At 46.4% G+C, this 17,743-nt stretch overlaps 1 pseudogene; it reads left to right on the top strand.

The window, feature by feature from the left end:
* The first annotated feature begins 16,630 nt into the window (after positions 1-16,630).
* Positions 16,631-17,141, top strand: LOC144827742 (large ribosomal subunit protein eL8 pseudogene; annotated as a pseudogene).
* The last annotated feature ends 602 nt before the right edge of the window (positions 17,142-17,743 follow it).

Here is a 17,743-nt window from a genome sequence, read left to right as displayed (position 1 = left end):
GTCTTAAACACGCAATAGCGATCCTCCCACCAGAGGAGGGGAAATTAGGGGTCCCGGATATCCAACTTTATTTTTACGCTTCACAACTGCAACACTTAGTGGAATGGTACCGCCCAGACTCAGAGAAATGTTGGGTATTTCAAGATCAAGCCGTACCTGCCACACTTCTACATTGAATACCATTTCTTTTGAAATCTTATAGACCGCCCAATCTGTATGCATCCTATATCACACGCACGACACTTGAGGCCTGGGATCGCACCAACGTCAAACATAACTTGACTACCTTCCCCTCCCCACTCACTCCATTATTCGATAACCCAGACATTCAACCATGCATGGGGATGACGGTGTTCTCTGCTTGGCATGCTACAGAATGCCGTTTACTAGGTCACCTATTTGACCTAGACGGGATCATTTTATTCCCACAGCTCAAAGCCGATTATGGCCTCAGGGAAGGGGAACATCTGCGTTATCTGCAACTTCGTCACTGGGTCCTCCACCCCCATATCAAACCTGAGGCACAACGCTTCTTGACTACCTACGGAAAGTGGCTTATTACCCGCACATCCGACAAAAAATTAATATCAGATCGTTATAAAATGTTTCTAACAAAGGATGAACGCACATACAATGCTAGCCGAGTGCATTGGGAACGGGAACTGGGCAGATCCTTGACTCACAAAGAGTGGGAGGGCATTTACAACAGGGCCCGACATTCAGCCTATCATTCAGGACTCATTGAGACAATGACAAAAATAGTTACATACTAGTACTATACACCTGAACGAATACACCAATATGACCCACGGCAAAGCGCTGATTGTTGGGAGGGGTTGCGGGAAAGTTGGTACTTTGGCTCACCTTTTATGGGATCGTGAACACAGCTAATCATACTAGAAGCAGATTCTTGATGAAGTAGACACCCACTTAGAGACCTAACTCCTAAGATTCCCAACCTATATTCTATTGGAACTGTCCAATCCCCTAACATACCCACTCAATTCCCGAAGAGGTTGTTTGATGGCCATTGCATTAGGTTCAGCCACCCAGAACATATTGACTCACTGGCGTACTCCCCAAATCTCTACCTTTAAGGGGGGGCTACACCGTTTATGGTACGTCTTGGGCATGGAGAAATTAACTCTCACGTTCGTGGGTAAAGGATCTGATTTCAGAGAACTTTGGCAGCCCTTTTTATCCCTTCGTACTTCGGAATTCCGCGAACTCACATGTCTTAGGTACCTAAAACTCTTGCGCCTCTCCGATCCACCACAATCAGAACCATGAAGTCACCCAACATCCCATAGAATCGCTCCAACCCCACATTGTTCATTTTCCCGGTGGACTAGGAACGGGGTGGGAGGAAGTAGTGGGGGACGTATTAGTTTCATTTACTGTTATTCGTTCATTTCTGACCTGCTTCGCTCATATCACTCTTGTAATTCTATTGCTCCTGATTACCAGTGTCTTTATCGTATTGCCTACATGGAGCGGTTGGTCTTGTTATATGTTGAAGAAAACTCAATAAAAGATTTAAACGATAAAAGCAGATTGAAGGTTAAATAGTTTCTGAGCCTGTGAGAAAGAAGGGAGTCTTGGTTGAACAATTGATTGTTCCAAAATAGCCCTTAGTTCTCCAAGTTTGCCCATAAATAGGCCTATTCTTCACTTGTATTTATTACTGTGGCAAATGGTAGAGTCCATAAAAGGACATAAGCTGTTGGATAATAGGACATGATTGAAGCTAACAATTTACAGATATTCCTGAGAATTGGATTAGAACACTTTCGGATTTTTGCATGAAGGATAAATATTCAAGAAATGAAAAAGGTGAACTTGTGTTCCAAAACCACCTATAATGGAGTATATGGTAATGAAGACGTGATCCAATGCACATATTGTTTTAATAAGAATGCTTTACGGTATTTAGAGAAATTGGGAAAATGTAATCCGCACTCAGATTTAGAGTGTTATAATTTCAGCAGAGACATACAGGACATTTTGTTGTTCCAAAAAAAAAAAAGGATAAGATTGAATAAAGTTCTGTGTATGATTTATGAGGTATATTCAAAGGAATGTTAGCTAGGGTGAAAAGAATAATAGGAACCAACACAATCTTAATGGTGTCAAGTCGACCTCACCAGGATAAGTGTAAAGGATGTCATCTGCTAGTCAGTGAAGTGAATTTATTGCCACAAGTATCAATGTTAGTAGAAACAGAAGAAGTAAGAGAGTGGGTAAATTAAAGCCCTAGATATTTAAGGGGTTTAGGTTGCCATTTAAAATTAGAATAGGAGAAGTTGTGTTTAAAAGTGAATTTCTTAAAGGGTAAAATGTATTTCACATTTGTCAGTATATAATTTATAGCCAGATATCAAAGCATAAGAAGTAACTTCAGATGAAAAAGAAGGAAGGGAAGAATGAGGATTTGAAATAAATAACAAAATATCTTCAGCATATGCAGTTAATTGATATGTTGTGTATTGTATGTGATTCCATGTATGTTTGTGTTTCGTAATCCGAGACAATAATAGTTCAAGAGCTAGGTTAAAAAGAAATAGAGAGAAGGGGACATCCTTGGCGAACCCTCTACCTAGAGATAAATGAGGAGAGGTATATAAGAGAGAAATTAAAGTAATGATTTTACGTCCAAGTCGAACCAAGTGAGGGTGTGAAAGAGAAATTTCCAATTTACAGTGTCAAAAGTCTTCTCATCAACTAAGGCAATAGCAGCCATAGATTCAGACATACCTGCAGATTTGGAGATGACATCAAAGAACTAGAGAGTGTTGTCTGACAAGTACCTGTCCTTAACAAAACACAATTGCTCCTTACCCAAAAGTTTGAGGATAAAAGGTTCCAATCTAGAGGCTAATGCTTTGCAAAGATCTTACAGTTTAATTAACAGGTGAAGTGCGCATTTCGTAAATACTGCTGGCTAACTTGCTGTTGGGGAGCTGAGAGGATGCTGCCAGACCTCGGAGGCTGCACACCTTGTTTGGGTCCTCGCCTGCATTATTCGCCGAGGGTGACGGCTGCTTGAGGGGCGCTGTGTGCACCAGGGACTTCATTTCCCAGCACCCACTGGGCCGCGTATACCATCGACGTCAGCCCAAAGCGCCCAGAGGCTCTTAAATCACCACTGCGCCTCCCACGGCACGGGTCGCATTTCGTAAATACTGCTGGCTAACTTGCTGTTGGGGAGCTGAGAGGACGCTGCCAGACCTCGGAGGCTGCTCACCTTGTTTGGGTCCTCGCCTGCATTATTCGCCAAGGGTGACGGCTGCTTGAGGGGCGCTTAATTCACCGCTGCGCCTCCCGCAGGACTCGAGCGGGCGCTGCCTGGGCGAATTGGCTGGGATGGGCCACCCCTCCGTCATCTGGAGAAAACGAAGACTAAATGAGCAAACATTACAAACGGAAGGTACTGATTTTGAGCAGGGACTCTTTCCAGCTTTGGACTATTGAGTGTTGCTTTATAAAGGTCATTAATCCCCCATTGTGCTTCTGGGAGATAGTACTATTGTTTTAGATCAGTTTACCTTTATCTACTAAATATTAAGTTGGGTCCCCTGATTATGGGGAAACGGAAACAACCTTGTAGTGGGGGAGCAAGCTGTGAGAAGTTGGCCTGGTATATGATGCTCACTAGTTCTAGTGATCACCTTGTACCATGCCAAGCAACCCTTATGGTGCAGGTTGTAAAGTCAACCTTATAGACAAGCTATCCTAGGGGTAGCATGGACTAAGCAGTCTTAGGCTAAACTCTGTAAAGGCATGTGAAGCAAGCTGTTTTACCATACACAATCCCTTGAATACCAAATGAAAGGACACCACACAGATATATATTGAAAATATATATCGATTTATTTCTACAAATATCCCTGATGCTCTTTATGAGCACCGAAGCAAATGTGTTAAAACAAAACACAGTTTAAATACACAAAAGTTGCACAATTTTGGATGAGCCCTAGGGGCCACCTAAACCATATACTAAAATAGTGGTATAAGAACCACTATGGGGAAAATGAAGAGGCCTAGGGCCTGGGGAATCGCTGGAGCTGTTCGGGACTAGCAGTGAAGAAGTCGGGAAAGGCCCGCGGGACTCGGGTGCAGTGCGGAAAGTGCACGCTTTACCAATGCAATGTCAATGGTGCGTAAAAGTTACAAAGTTAGTTAAAAAGGAACCTTCCGAGTGACCTAGAAGGATGAAACTTTAGACACAGACACTAGAGGTGTGTACCAGTGTGGGAACACCGGCGGAGCTGAGTTACCTCACCCACAGGAAGCGGGTGCATAGGGTCAAAGTGGTGTCGGGTTTCGTCACGCAGGTCAATGGTGCTTGGAGCTGAAGATGCTGCAGGCGACTCGATGTGAAGAGTTCCGGTGGATCCAAGGGTGGATCTGAAGAGGTGAAGACCTGAAAGCAGAGGGGACAATGTTCAAAGTCACTAGCCAGTAACTACCGTGGAACCAGAGTGGAACCAGGCGATGTCGGGTGCAAACAGGCGTCGAGGTGTAGCTTCTCTCTGCAGCCACGTGGACACGAGGGGTCGAAGACGTCCAGGAGTCGGTCACAAGCTGTCCCACGCAGGCTTCTCGCTGTTGGCGGTGTTGGCAACTTGATTGGAGCAAACAGGCCTTGGCTAATGCAAGCCACGCAGGAATCGAAAAAGGCTTGTTACTCGGACCAGCAAGGTCAGAGCAGGTGCTCCTTTTTACAGGAGCGAGGGCAAGTCTGGAGCAACCAGACCCGCAGTGTAAGTTGAAGGTTTCGTCGCCAAGATGGCCGCTAGCCACGTGGCAAGTGGCCGGGATGGCGCGTCGAGTGGCACAGTGCAAAAGGGCCCCACGCAGATCGTGGAGATGCTGGGGGGCTGATCTTCGGTGCAAGGGCTGCTCGAGGTTGGGGCTTCTCAAACCCCAAAGCACAGCGTCGAGGGTGCCTCTGATGCTGCGCAGTCAGCTTCTCGGGGGTCTTTCAAGAGGTCCGGTCCCACGTCTCTCGGTGCCTCCACGGGTCCCTTCTTTGCAGGGACTGTGGATCGGGCGGTGAGAAGTCTGGGAGTCTGGGTCTTGTCAGGCTCTGGGCTCCGGCTCCGGCGGGAGGCGGCGGCAAAGCAGACGTCGAGTTGCTGGTTGGTGCCTGTGTTCACAGGGTGGTCACTCCTTGGCCACAAGGGAGATTCTCTTCCGTCTTCTGTGCAGCAGAATGTCGAAGTCCAGTCTTCTTCTGTATTTCAAGTTGATTCAGGATGATCTGAAGTCTCAGGACACAGCTCCCACTCTTATTCGAATCTGGGGGGCCGGATCACCTACTAGGTCCCTCCTCTGGGTGGAACCAGGAAGGGGGGTGGTTACACCCCCTTTCCTTTGTCCAGTTTCGCGCCAGGACTGGGGCTGGAAAGCCCCAGCACCGGTTTGAACGGGCCTATGCACAGGGACACCTTGTGAGCCCCAGGCATGTCTGATTCTATTCAGCCCTGTCCTACCCAATACACAAAATCCTGTCTGGAGTGGTGCTAGCACCTCCCCAGGCAGGAAACCCTTTGTCCAAGCTGCCCTCGCTGGAAGGACTCCCAGCAGCAGGAGGTCAGACTTGTGTCTGTGGTGGCAGCATCCATTTTGGGATGCTAAGGCTCTGTTTAACTTTAACCGGGGTTCAGGCTAGGTACATGTCGTGTCCCTCTAGAAGGGTGGAATGCTACCCCCGTCGCCAGAACTGGCGAGGGGGTAGTATTCCAATTCGTATGACACCTTACTCGACATGTTTTGATAAAGCCAAACCCAAGATAGCATTAAACCGCGAGGTTCATAATGCACTTAAGAGTATATGGGATGGCAATATCATGAAACAGCTAAAGGACATGGTTCCGAAAGCTGCAGACAGGCTCAGCTCATGCCAGAGCACCATCTCACATATTTGCAAGCACTCTGCCTCCAGGATTGATGAGGCCTTCCATAGGAGTGGCTGATAGGAACATATGTGTCCATTTTAGGTTAGGTATAGGCATACTACACCTAAGTAAGGGGTGGTTACACCGACTTACCCCAGCTGAGTGATCAGCCAGTTGTGTCAAATATGGAGGCCTGGCCAGGGGTGGCACAATACATGCTGCAGCCCCTGGTACGCCTTAGAAGCACCTATGCCCTGGGTACCTGGGTACACTGTTACAGGGGCCAATTTCGTTATGCACCTAAAGTACATGGGTATCAATTTAGAGAGAGAACAGCAGGCTGTGGGTCTGATTAGCAGGCCCACAGCCACATTAAGTCATAAACCAGTGAAGCAAAAAGCAAAAATTTGGGGTGACCATAGGATAGCAGACCCTACTCTCCTACACAAGCATTCTAAAAGAGAAGATCCCAAGGAATTCAGCATCTATTATCTCCTATCTAACGTCGGCAGTGGGTGCCTTAAACAAAGAAATTCACAATGCTGAAGAAGGACTAGGCATAACTTCTGCTCTGCCTGATGCTTTGGGGAGTCCAACTCATGCTGTAGGGGGGCCAACTGTTCCATTAGAGACCATAGTTTTAGTGAACAAACGACAGCAGAAGTGAGAAATCACAAAACAAAATGAGGAAACCATAAATGAAGTGACCTTGTGTGTTAGTACCGACAAGTCAGGGCCTGTGATCAGGGGGAAAACTCTTTCTGCATTTAGCTCACAGAGTAAAGCAAGCTGTACCCCACTAGTGAAGAAGAAGGCTAAAAAAAGGTAATCTATAACCAAAATGATAAGAACAACTGCACCACATGCAAAGAGTAGTAACAACCATAGCCCTTTATGATATGTGTAGTTCTCAATTTGAACCATTGCTCCGAGAACTGAAAGAGGGCATTACTAGTTTATCTATTTCTGTTCATGTCATTAATCAGAAACTGGGTGATCTGGAGTCACGGTAGGGGCAAAATGCCAGGACAATTGCAGTTGTGCCCTGTAGCTGTGGGAACAAGGATAATCCTCAATCGGTGGCTAGTGCTGGGCAAGGGGGGTCAGCAGCCACTCAGATTTCTAGTTTATGTAGCGGTTCTAATCTGACTATGTCCACAATAGTACAAGGTGCACCCAGAGTAGGAGGTCAAGAAAAAAAGGTAGCTCAGAACCCTGTGTTGGACAAAGATTTAATAACGGCAAACAATTCTGATCTGTTAAACAGGCAACTTAAGACAATAGGGCCCAATACTGGGACAGTGGCCAGTAGATTACATCTACCACCAGAAGCAAATAATTTAGTGGTTGTCTTAGCGGGTGTGCCGCCCTTGAAAGAGCATTCTATTGAATGCACCATGGAATTATTAAGGAAGACAAAAAACTGGCTTGATCATAAGCAGCAGGCAATACGTTTTCAGATCTCCTCCCATATTATCATGGCCAGACGTATTGGTTGGGTAGGCCCAAATCCTAAATCAATCGCTGGCGACTGTGTTGTCATCAACTTTGATAGAACAGATCTGGTAGAGAGGCTAAGTATGGCCAGTTATGATACTGTGCAGGGTAGTATTAGGATCCTGCCCCTAGGTTTTTTCTATCCAGCTACGGCAGGGAGGCAATTAAGAGCGGGGCCCTACAGAGGCATGAAAGATGTTTTGAAACCCACTACCGGTCACCCTCACATATTTATTTATTATTATTTATTTATTTATTTAAGGATTTGTAGAGCGCCTGGTGACCCGAGGGCATCCCCGCGCTAACGATAGCAAACGATAGCAAACGATAGTGATGAATCCCAGCACGCTCTACCTGTACAGGGCCAGTCAAACACTGTGGGGGGGGGCTAAACATATACTGGGAGACACTATGACTTCAAGTCCCTTATGGCATGATACACCCCAGCGACATATGAACGAAACATTCTCCCCTTTTTCTATGCAGCAAATGGAGAACTGGAAATTGACGGATACGGACATGGCCTTACCCGAACTGGGACAGAAGGAGGAACACTGTTTCTTTAATTGGGCAGAGCTCGAGCAAGAACACGCCCCCAGAAGTGACGTAGTCGAGGAAGTAAATACTGGAAACAACACCATACCGGTGTGTTCATCACCCAAAGGAAGCGAAGGCGTGAGGAGAAGCGAGGAGGAGAGCGTAAGGAGGCAGGTTCGAGGACAACGCGGAAAAGGAGACGAGTGGAGGAGACCGGAGAGCGGAAACGGATCGTCACACAGTTAAGCCAGGAGGCCAACGACCAGGCGCTTCGCCCAGCCACACTTCAAGCGAAGTGTGGCTCTCCCAGGTACGTTCCCGTATCGCGGGCTGGGCAGGTATCATGGGATCTAAACCCCCCTGAACCTTCACACGAACGTCCCCTGCACTTCTCTATTCCTCACACCACCGGCACTTCGTATAGCACTTCTTTTGAGCCAAGGAACCTTGTACACGCGTGTGAACCTCGCCCCCTTTCCCGAATCACTGTAGATAAATGTGCACCCGACTGAAACAAGTCTGCCTTTTTTTTTCCTTTTGGAACTACGGTGGCGGCAACGACGGCCGAGCCAGCAACTACATCTCCCAGGAGTCCTCGGGTGTGGAGAAGAACTGGACTGGAACATTGGAAAGAGAGACTCTCTCCCACTGGAATAGACGCTGAGCCTCCTCTCCCGTATTACCGCAGTGTGATACGGCATCGTCGGGTGCTAAAAACAATAAGACCGGCATTATCTTCACCCCCTGTGTCCGTGAGTCATTACCCCCCGCAACACCACCCGATTATTATTATGGGCGATTTTAATACTCACCTTTGTAACCAGAGCTGCCAGGGGGGGAATGATCCCATTGGTTTAGCTACACTTTGAGCATGCACGTTCCGGGGGTTGTTTGGACGAGCTCCTGGCAGAAATGGATCTCCATCAACCGAGTGATACTGAATTATCTGAAAGGACCACCACATTTACAGCCAGAGGGTGTAATACTGTTATTGATTTTATGTTTATGTCACTATCTCTTTTACTGAAGGTTATTTTCTATAGTGCCAGATGGTCTTATTATAGTGACCACAACCCAGTTATCCTTGAACTAGACAGAAGCTGTGGGTTGAAAAGGAACATAAGTACACCTAGAGAGGAACTTAGTTTGAAACCTACAGATCAAGGTAGGCGGTTTAAATGGGCAAAAGTTTTACCTGAATTTTTTTTCCAAGAACTAGCCACGAAGGTAGAAGAAAAGATGGCTATATGCCTGAATGGGGCGACCGAGGGTTCATCAGTCCTGGGGGCCTTTGAAACCATCTGTGCTCAGGTAGCTACAGACCTGACCTATTCTGCCAGACCAGGTCAATTTAGGGGAGAGAGGTGGTTCGATAGTAACTGCTCCAGCGCACATCGCAACTTGATGACTGCCTTAAAAAGGTCCCCCCAAGACAGAAGCCAATTAGCGACACTTAGAAAGGAGTATAAGGCAGCACTTTCTACCCGGAAAAATGAAATTAAAAGAGAAGCCTGGGATGCCTTAACTTCGGTGGAAGTTCTAAAAGACAGTAGTAGTTTTTGGGCCATTGTGAACAAATCATTTTTCTCGGGTGTAGGTAATACTCCGATTGAATGTAATATTACCGAGGATCAATGGCTTGCCCACTTTGAGGCCATTTATGAGACACCTGAATGTGTGGATCAAGTGATCGCACATGTTACAAGAGGGTCCGCCACTGTTTTGACATTTTGTGTGGAGAGCGTAGAATTGGCCATTAGGAACATGACGAGTAACAAGGCTCCAGGCCCAGACGGAGTCCCGGCGGATCTGTACAAGTTGTATCCCTCATTTTGGGCCAAAAGTTTGACTAATGTTTTTAATGTTTGTGCCAGACAAGGTTTGCCTTTCTCGTGGACATCGTCCATAATCGTGCCCATTTTTAAAAAAGGTCAGAGAGGGGATCCTAAATGTTATAGACCCATCTCCCTAATTGATTTGGTAGTTAAAGTTTTAGGGAGAGTGATTTTGGGCAAATTAACTGATTGGCTGGATGAAAATCAGGTTGTGTCCAACATCCAGTATGGCTTTAGAAGTGGCAAGAGGACCCAAGACCAGTGTCTTAATTTATCCTTATTAGCTGGGAAATACACTCTAGCTAAAGAAGGGACATTACAGCTGGCATTTATGGACCTATCGTCAGCTTTTGCCTTGGTCAATAGGTCAAAATTGTGGCAAATTTTAACGGAAATGGGGATAGAAACCAGCCTGGTCTCCTTTCTAGCAGATTTGCATCAGGATCTCACTTCCAGGGTAAGGATTGATCAAGAAGGTAATTGCACCAGGCACTTTAGGTCAGGCCGGGGAGTAAGACAAGGCTGTATTTTAGCTCCACTGCTTTTACTCTCTATATTAATAATTTAGGCAAAGTTTTAGATTTAGCTAGTCTGAATGTTCCGCTAATAGGTCATGATGGCTGCCCAGTATTTCTGTACGCCGACGATGCTGTCTTATTAGCGCGTACATCAGTCGGCCTACAGAAGCTTTTAGATGCCTTTGGGCTTTTTATGAATTCATTGGATCTTAGGGTAAATACTGCCAAATCCCTTGTAATGACACTAGGCCGAAAAAAAAGAGCAACTTAAGAACCTTTTCTTACGAAGGCATAGAACTAACCCGGGTGCCCGCGTTTACATATTTAGGGGTTTTGTTCGACGAAAGAGGGACCTGGGCCGCACAACATAAGGTCAAGACCAATGCTATGGCTAGAGCAAATGCGGCAGTGAACGGTTTTGCTCAGTGGCTAGGGGCAAAACCGGTAGAGGCCAGTATAAACATCTACAAATCCAAGTGTATAGCAATAGCTATGTATGGTTCATCTATCCGGGGCCCATGGAGGGGCTACAAAGAGTGGAGAACAAGTTTCTCCGCAATCTTTTGTTGGTCCCCCAATCCACTCCAACTTTTGCTGTACACCAAGAACTAGGGATGAGCCATATAACTGATAAACTGAAGCTAGCCCCAGTAATCTGCTGGTTAAAAATGTGGCTTAATCCACAACTTGACATAAACCACAGAATTATAAGGGATTGTGTCTCTTTGGATTGAGCTCATAAAATCACATGGCTATATTATATTAAGAACCTATTAGCCGGTGTGGCCTGTCAAGAACTTTTTGACCATCCTGATAAGATTGTGAACGTAGATCTGGTGCGGGTCAGAACACAGCTCCTGAATTTGTGGTCAAGTGAGCGAGAACAGTTGGAGTTAAGACAACCGTCGGTTAGAGCACATTATCTTTTAAAAACTGCACCCATGATGGAATCATATTTGAAAATTGTAAATAGGCCATTCCATCGCTTGCTTTTATCCAGGTTTCGATTCGATCTTATTCACTTCTTTCTAGGTAAATCACAGGGGTGGTGTAAACAAAATAAGCTAGGGCCTTGTACCTGTGATAACTTTTCAGCTCAAGATACCATGCACTTCACCATGTTCTGTGAACATTATAATGATATCAGAAAGACGTTTTTATTTCCTGTTTTAAAGAAAAAGGGATTTACCCAGGTTAAACTGCTCTAATGGTCCTGTTAGATCTGTCCGCCGCGTTCGACACGGTGGACCACGACATTCTGTTGACCCGTGTCGAGGCGGCGGGCATTGGGGGCACGGCCCTTGCCTGGCTCCGATCCTTTTTAACGGACAGGGAGCAGGCCGTCCATCTGGCCGACTTTGCTGCCCCACCTCGGAGAGTGACCTGCGGCGTCCCCCAGGGTTCCTCCCTGTCTCCCTTGTTATTTAATTTATACATTTCACCCCTCATTTTTTCTTTACAGCAGATGGAGGTCTCGGTGTGTAATTACGCCGATGACCTCCAACTTATTTTCAATCTCTCCTGTTCCCCCACCTCTGCCCTGAATTTCCAGAGAGTCATGCTTTTCATCCAAGAGTGGATGAACTGCAACCACCTCAAACTAAACCCCGACAAAACCGAATTGGTGTTGACGGGGGGTGGTTGCAGTCCTTGGTCCTCTTCTTTTTGGCCCCATTCTCTTGGCCCCCCTCCCCTTCCGGTTCCCAAGGTTAAAACCCTGGGTATCTTTATTAACCCCCTGCTCACCCTTCATACGCAGGTTAACTCAGTGGTGTCTGCCTGTTTCTTTTCCCTCCGTACCATTCGTAAGGTTTCTCGATTCTTCTCTGTCGCCGCCCTCAAGCTCATTCTCATGGCCATGGTGCTATCGCGCCTTGACTATGGGAATGTGATCTATAATGGTGCTCCAGCCTACCTGATCCGCCGGCTCCAACTGATACAAAATCAGGCGGCCCGCCTGATTTATGGTCTTCCCAAAACCAACCATGCGACCCCTCTGTTGCAGTCTCTGCACTGGTTACCGGTGAGGGAGAGGGCCCTTTTCAAGTTGGGCTGCATCACGTATCAGGCTAGGTCGGGAACTGCCCCCGCTTTCCTTTGTGAAGCCATTTCATCCTATTTTCCGACTAGAGAGCTCCGCTCCGCTCACCAGGCCCTCTTGTCAGTCCCCCGATTCAGGAAGCAGAAGTCCGGGGGGGCCAGATTTGCGGTGCTAGCTCCATCCTTCTGGAATTCGCTTCCTTTTGCACTTAGGACTTCATCCTCCTACTTGGAATTCCGCAAACTTCTCAAGACCTTCCTGTTTTCTAGATCTGCAGCAGCCTAGCCTTCCCCTCCGCCTCCATTGGTTCACCGCTGTCTAGCGCCATGAAACCGTTCCGGTATAAGTGCGCTTAATAAATATTTTAAAATTCAAATTCAAATTAATGTACGTCCAACTCTTAAATGAGCCTAGCGAAATTTTCTATATAGCAAGTTTTTTTGTAGCAGCTGTGAGACTCAGGAACCTACGTAATTGATTGTCTTTTTACAAGATTGTTTTATATATATAGTCATGTCTTTAAAAAAAAAACTTTGTAGTGTATGTGAATTGCTCTGGCTAAATGTATTTTGTAAGGGTCCGTACACATATGTTTTGTACTTTTATGGGTTTTATCTAACCGAATAAAGTGATTTGACTGACTGACTGAGTCTGTATTTCTTGCAATAATGTTTTTACATCCTTCGGAATCTGGAATAGAGTCAGAAGAGTTGAGAGGCTTAGTAAAGGAACGAATAAAAGAGCATAATTTTGGAAGTAGTAGTTTGAAAAGAATATATACAATTCAGCTATAAAACATCTGGTCCAGGAGCCTTGTCCTTTTTGATGGGAAGAAGCGCAAGATGAAGGTCTGAATATGTGACGTCTGTTTCTAGGGATAAAAAGTCTATTTGGAAATATTCTGTTTTTTGAGTAGGTGATAGGCATTGTAAGATATCTGAATCTGAGGGTATATGTTCAGGTAAATATTGTTTGGTGTAAATTAAAAAAAAATTAAGTTAAGATATCCAAATCTGTATAATGTACCGTGTCAGTGTCATCTATAATGGATTGATGAGTACTTTGTTTTGCTTAACTTTAAGATACTTGCCAATAATTTCCCAGATTTGTTTTGACCTCGATAATATTTGGCTCTAGATTTAAGGAGGTAAGAGGATGCGTTTTCAGTTGAAACCTTGTTGAAAAGAAACGTAGCATTAATAAGTGATTGTAATGAGTGCTGTGTACGAGATGTGTAATAGGAGAGTCCAGATGTCTAATCTTCTCAATTATTTGTTTGGACTGAACCTGAGAAAGTTTCCTTTTCTTAGATACATAATTGATAACAAAATCTCGAGCTGAGGCTTAACAAGCATCCCAGGTTGTGTGAAATATATAATAGTATCTGTATGGTTAAGGAGGAAATATTAGTGAAAGAAAGAAGTAAAAGAGGAGGCAAATGTGGTGTCTAGTAGTAAAGAGTTATTAAAGCCTCCATCTTTTAGGAGTGACATGCTTGGGTATAAGGTCAAGAGACACAGAAATCGGAGCATGGTCAGAGATTAAGATGGAACCAATGTTTGCTGCATATAAATGATTGAATGAAGAGGTGAGAGGTGAAGATATCATCTGTGAGAAGCTGGCTTGGTATATGGTGTACACTTATGTATGTGGGCACCCTGCACCAATCAAGACAACCCTTATGGTGATTGTAGTGGTCTTAGACAACCTTAGAAAGGTTTCTAAGTGGAAGCTGTGGGGAGCAGCCTTCAGGCTTAGTCCAGAAGGAGTGTAAAGCTGCTTGTTTTACCAGAACGTAATCTTATAGGTATAAATTAAGTGAAAAAGAACCACACAATGTAGTTATAAAAATGTTTATTTAGAACATTCGCCAACATATCCAAATATTATCTAGCCAGAGATATACACAATGCACATAATACTTTTCAATAGAAACAGGTAAGTAGCACGAAATACACAGTGGTCGCCAGGGGGAGACAAACCTTATACTAAAATAGTGGTGAGCGAATCACGACTCGAGTCAAGACTATACCTAAAAGACGTAGAAGTCCTGGGGCCCCAAGGAACCACCTGAGGTAGGTAGACAGGAACCCCAAGGAGGCCGAGTTCAGACTCGGAACATGACCGCAGCCTCAATACAAGTCAATGGGTAAGTCGCGGTTGCAATTTTAAAGAAAAAGGATCCTTCCCAGTGGACCCTGAAGAAACCATGTGGAAGGCAGAACGTTGTAGAGCCACCCCACCTGTAGATACCCTAGGAACCAGGATACCTACACCAGGAAAGCTTGGTGCATAGGTGTGAAGTGGCGTCGGAAACCGAAGTTGAACCCAATGGAGGACTTCAGGAAGATGCTGTTGCTGGAGAAGGTGAAAGTGTCAGGTGGAACCCAAAGTTGGATTCAAGGTGAGAAGTACCTGCCAGCAGTGGGGACAGAGTCTGTGCCACTCAGGAGTGACCAGGAGGCATGGAAGATGAAGACCCATCGATGTTGGGTGCGGCAGGAGAGTTAATGATGACCTTGGAGCTGCAACTGTGCAGACCAGACTATGCTGTGGAAGACCAGAAGCTGTTCACGAGCTGTCCTATGTGAGATGTCGAGACTTGAGGGGTTGGTGTCTGTCAGGTGCACCAACAAGCCTTGGCAACTGCAAACACAGTGGAAAGCGTAGAAGGTGCAAGATCGGGACCAGCAAGGTGCGGGTGACTTACCACAGGCAGGGGAGTCAAAGCAGGCCCAAGCAATCAGGATAGCCGCTGAAATCTAGGAAGACCTTCAAGAGGATCCACAGACCAGAGGAATGGGAGTCACAAGAGGACCTCAAGCAGCTCACCAAAGATCCAAGCCCACGAAGCAAGTGATGTAGTGAGGATGAAGATCTTGGTCACAGGAGATGCTTGAGGTTGGGGCTACTCGGAGCCCAGAGATCTTGGTGGAAGGAAGCTAACCAGCTGCTGCAAAAGCAAGTCGACAAGGTGCACAGGGGTTCGGTTCCTGCGGCTTCTACAAGGCATACTGGCCTGAAACTTGGTGAGAGGACAGGGCAGGTCTCGAGGGATGTGAGGAACTACCAACTGTGTTGCTGAGCCTTTCGGAGTCTGTGGGAGCCCAGGATCAGCAGACTGGTGAGCGTAGTTGCGGTGCCTGCATATGCAGGGAAGTGACTCCTTCACTTCAAGGGAGATTCCTTCAGTTGTCTTGGTTGTCCACAGGCCTTGGAAGGTTCCTATATAGAGCAAAGGCATGGACGTTGCAGCAGACGAGCAGGGCGATGAGACTAGGAGCAGCAGGAGTCTTCCCAGTCGCTGTCTTGATGCCCAGAGCGAAGTCCAGAATGCCCAGACGGTCGAAGATAAAGTGGTGTCTTGAAATTAATCTTGTCCCACGACAAATCTAGGGCCCCACCCACAGGTAAGCCCTTAAGTACCCTAAGGAAAGAGTTGGGACGATTCAAGGCTCCCTCCCAGGGGAGGTGTCGGAAAGTGGGGAGGATACTCCCATGTCCTTTGTCCAGTTTCGCCCAGAGCGGTAGCCAAGGGCTACCTGAGCTTGTTTGAACTGGACTGTGCAAGAAGGACACCAACTCGTCCCTTCAAGCAGACTGATTGGTGCTGGCCAGCCCCCCCCACCCTGTTCCGAATACACTAAAACCTATCTGGGAGGTGGTCACACCTTCCTGTGACAGGATACCTATTGTTCTGCCTTCCCCTGCTCGAGCTTGGCTCAGCAGCAGAAGGGCAGAATCGTATCTCTGGCCGGCAGCATCCATGTTGTGCTGTCCAGGTCTAGAAGAGTGGTACCAGGAGCATGGAGTGCCTCCCGGAGGAGCTTTACAGTGCGTGGAATCATACCTCCCACACCGTTTACGGTGGGGGGTTTGATTCCGTGTTTGAAACCATACATGACAGGGTTCGTTACAGCCAGTTTAGAGATGGTCATCGCATAATTGCGCACGGCCACTCTATGTATCGTAATGGCTGATGCACTTACACCCTGGGAGAATGGACTCCGAAGGCTGTAGGGGTGTCCTGCTCATGCAGGGGCACCCTCACACGTAGAACCAAGCACCCTGCCTTCAGGACTGCAAAACCTTGCTTAAGGGGTGACTTATAGGTTTTAAGTGCAGTGACCTTAGATATAGGGAAACCTATATCTTTTGTAAGGCCTGTAGTTACAGTTTGAGTGGTCCCTCATGGGTGGCATGATACATGCTTCAGCCCATGGGGGACTCCTGGTGTACCTATGCCATAGGCACCTCAGCACCATATAATAGGGACTAATAAGGGTACACCAGTGTCACCGTCAGCCATGCCGAAGGGGAAGAAGGCTAAAGGAAAAAAGGTGGCCCGGCCCCTTCCGTGGTGAAGAAGCTCGAGGCCAAGAAAGTCGTCAACCCCCTGTTTGAGAAGAGACCCAAAAATGATGGCATTGGCCAGGATATTCAGCCCAAGCGTCATCTGACTCGCTTGGTGAAATGACCCCGCTACATCCGGCTGCAGCGCCAGAGGTCCATCCTCTACAAGAGGCTTAAAGTACCACCTGCGATCAACCAGTTCACGCAGGCCCTGGACCGACAGACGGCTACTCAGCTTTTTAAGCTGGCCCACTAATACAGACCAGAGACGAAGCAGGAGAAGAGGCAGAGGCTCTTGGCTCGAGCTGAAAAGAAGGCTGCAGGCAAGGGGGATGCTCCAACCAAGAGGCCACCAGTGCTCCGTGCAGGCGTGCACACAGTAACCACTCTGATTGAAAATAAGAAGGCCCAATTGGTGGTAATTGCCCATGATGTAGACCCCATCGACTACCTGGTTTAGCTATAGGGGAGATGGGCCATGGATTCCCTCCTTGGTCGTCACCTACCCAGTCGGTCTTTAGACAGACTTCCTTTTATCTCTCCTTGTTGTCTCTTCCCTTATCCTCCCTCTCTCACCTCCCCTGCCCCCTCCACTACTTTTCCCTTCCCTCTCCTTTCTCTCCTCTGCTAATGTATTGCCTATTTTTTGATGCAATGTGTAATTGTTGATCTTTTTCTGTTACACTGTTGATTCTCATGTAAAGCACTCTAATACTTTCGGGTCTAGCCAGCGCTATATAAAACTCTTTAAATAAATAAATAAATCAAATAAATACTTACCATACACATTTAGAGGAGAATGCAAAGAGACTGGGGTCTTGATTAGTAGACTACCAATCAGACTAGTCAGAAACAGCATAGCACCAGGCAAAAAGTGGGGATAACCATAAAAGTAGATCCTACTTTCCTACATAATCTATCCGTGATTGTGTATGGTGTACCAGAGAGAAATGTGTATATTCCCTTAATGTGGGATTAAATAATTGCCGATAATCTGTTAACTGGCTTTGCTGAGCAGCTTGTATGAATGCTTTTTGCGATTTGTTTGGAATATAATGAGTT

The sequence above is a fragment of the Lissotriton helveticus genome, chromosome 4_1, assembly GCF_964261635.1.
Source record: "Lissotriton helveticus chromosome 4_1, aLisHel1.1, whole genome shotgun sequence".
NCBI classification, from domain to species: Eukaryota; Metazoa; Chordata; class Amphibia; order Caudata; family Salamandridae; genus Lissotriton; species Lissotriton helveticus.
Note: the sequence above shows the minus strand (reverse complement) of the source record. Positions and strands in the feature narration are given on the sequence as shown.